We start from the raw sequence: 2,982 nt of genomic DNA on the forward strand, positions 1-2,982 counted from the left end.
CTCTGAGTTTTATCTCTGCTCACATGAACCGCTGGCTATGAAGAGAACATTTTGGCACAGACAACGAGATGTAGGCTTGCGTAGAGAATTGGCAGAAAGCACTGGCGGCTGCGTTCTATAACGAGGGTATCGGAAAGTTGGTACAAAGCTACGACAAACGTCTAAGTCGTATCGGCAACTCTGGAGATGAGTAGCTGGAAGTTGTAGCTAACTGTTGCATATAAAACAATTTCGATTTTCATTGGGGTTTCCATATATATATCGCGGACCTACATGCTAATCATACCACACCAATGTAAGAGGGTAGATTGAAAAATTAAAAAGCAAAGGAGATCTCAATGAATAATACTACTTCGCTATAACAAGAAATAGGAGAATATAGAGGAGGCTGTCCGGGAAGTGGGGACGAATATTAAGGTGCTATAGATCATACAAAATGTATTGAAAATGACACTTGTTTTACAAACACATTAAGGAACTTCTCTCAATTATGTATGAAAAATAATACCCCAGATGTGACCTCCCAAGGTCGCGTGGCAGCGAGCAATGTGTCAATGAAGTTCTTGACGACGCGTTCACAAACATCTGGAGGGACGCCGTTAATAAACATTTTAATTTTATCCTTTAATTGGTTTATTGTTTGTGATTTGTTCACGTACACTATTTATTTCACAAATCCGCAAAAAAGTAAGTCACAAGGCATAAGATCGCATGATAGGCCATTCCTGGTTTCCACGCTAAGAGATAATTATTTTTTATTTATTTATTTATTTTCATTTAGCAGAGCAATCGTTTCACGGAATGTCTGACATGTTGTACCACTTGTTGAAACCAAAAATCGTTATTTCCTTCAATAGGAGGGAAAAGTCAATCAGAAAGTATGTTTCGGTAACGGTCGCCGTTCACAGTGACGCCAGCTCATCATCCTCAAAAAAGTACCGGCCGACCACTCTTCCTGCCCAGAACCCGCACCACGCAGTCGTGCGTTGTGGATGCATCTCATCTTCCACACTCACTCGCGGACTTTCGTTACCCCAAATACTGCAGCTCTGCTTGTTGACGTACCCTCTGGTGTGGGAATGCTTCTCATCTGAAAACATTAGTCTTTTTGTGAAGTTCTCTTTCTCCTTTTGTCGAGCCAAGACCCACTGAGCAAATCGATGGCTCTTTCCATGATCTGCAGGCTTCAACTTTTGTGTGTTGAATTTTGTGTGCATGCACTTTCAGATCTTTTGAAACGATTTCATGCAGTGAACTTGGCGATAAATTCAATTGCTGAGCCCGTCGTCGAACCGATTTTCTGGGGCCTACGGTCATATTGTCACGCACGACAGCAATGTTTCCTTGGCTCGAACAGAACGCGGTCGTCCTGTTTTCTTAATGTTTGAAACAGAACCCGTGGTCTCAAACTTCCGTCTCATCTTCCGAACTGATGATTCGGTTGCAGCAGCATTACGTCTGAGTGTCACACACAATTCACGAATGGTTTTCATAGGACTTTCACTGTTTTTGTAATAACTTTTCATCACTTCGATACGTTGCTCGGTTTTTATCTGCTCCAAGGCGAAAATAAAAATCAAACAAAAATTCTCACCATAAAAAATCTATTACGCTACTAAAAGGAAGTATTGCAGATAGCAAATATTAAAAACCCGCGGCTGCTACCCGTCAAATGACAAAATGGAGCAAAATTCAAATTCGTCCCTACTACCCGGACACCCGTTTGCAACTTTAAAATCTCCTAATCATCGCTTACAGCTCTTCATTAGACGAAAACAACTTTCTCACAACACAAGTTACTTTATTCCAAGCAACAGCTGAATGCACGTGAGGCTAACATTTGCAACAGAGTGGATGGATAAAAGTTCCGAAGAGTCCCTCGTGTACTTGCCATTTCAGTGTCCGATTTGTAAAAACGGAGTCAGTTGCTTAGGCGAAGATCCACAGACATTGTTGTGAGCTAGAGAATGGGAAAACCTGTTTTAATGTCTGCAATGATGATAATGATGAAGCTTATCATATAAAGGTACATCATCTGGTCAAGCCACATGTTCAGCATTTCTCATCCATACAAGAGGTAATTCCCGACGCCAGGTTTCTCATATTTAATTCCTTGTCTGTGCGTCATCTACGTCACTCCAGGGTTTTTTAAACTTTGATATAAATTACGCTGTATATATGCAATAAGTGAAATTGCGAAAATGTATTGGAATTAGTTTCATGAGCTCCTGATCATTAAGCATCTAACTGTAAAGTGATTATAATTACTGGTGTTAGTAATAAGTCAAAAATTATTTGAAGTGAAAAATACTGGGTGCTCAACCTTGCATAGTACAGTCCAGTATGTAAGGTATGTCTGTTACATAGTATTGACAACTTTCCTTTGACTTTGTGTTTTGATTTTCAGATACAATTGAGCACCTAAAATTCATTATTTGCCGCTATTCTTTCAATAACTGCACATTTTCCCAGGTGGTCTATATTCTCGTTTTCTTGAATATTGCTGTTTTCACGTATAAAGTATGCATCTGCGATTGACAGTAGAATACATGCAACGCTACTGTCGTTGCCAAGATTGTAGGGTAGACAACTTTCAGAGGTGGCAATACTGGCTAAAACAAGAAAGACATGTAGAGTAAACGTGGGCTTTGTGCGTATCTTAAATACTAAGGCCAACCGTTTCCTACAAAAAATTAACAAAGATTAGCAAGTGGCCCATAGCTCGGGAACTGCGCATTTTAGAGCCTCTGTTTATAGACCGTTTTTTTGTTGTTGTGCGTACTAATATCTCTGAAAGTTGTCTACCCTACAATAGTATCGATACATGTATTTCACTTTCAAAGATATCAGAACGATTTTCGCTTACAACTTTCTTTATGATCACTCTTTCAGTACTTGTTTATAGCAGGTATGATTCTGATAGTCCTACATAATCACTGTTTCTTCTTCTGGCAACTCTTATGTCTATCTGAGATCTAATTC

The sequence above is a fragment of the Schistocerca piceifrons genome, chromosome 8 (genome assembly GCF_021461385.2).
Source record: "Schistocerca piceifrons isolate TAMUIC-IGC-003096 chromosome 8, iqSchPice1.1, whole genome shotgun sequence".
NCBI classification, from domain to species: Eukaryota; Metazoa; Arthropoda; class Insecta; order Orthoptera; family Acrididae; genus Schistocerca; species Schistocerca piceifrons.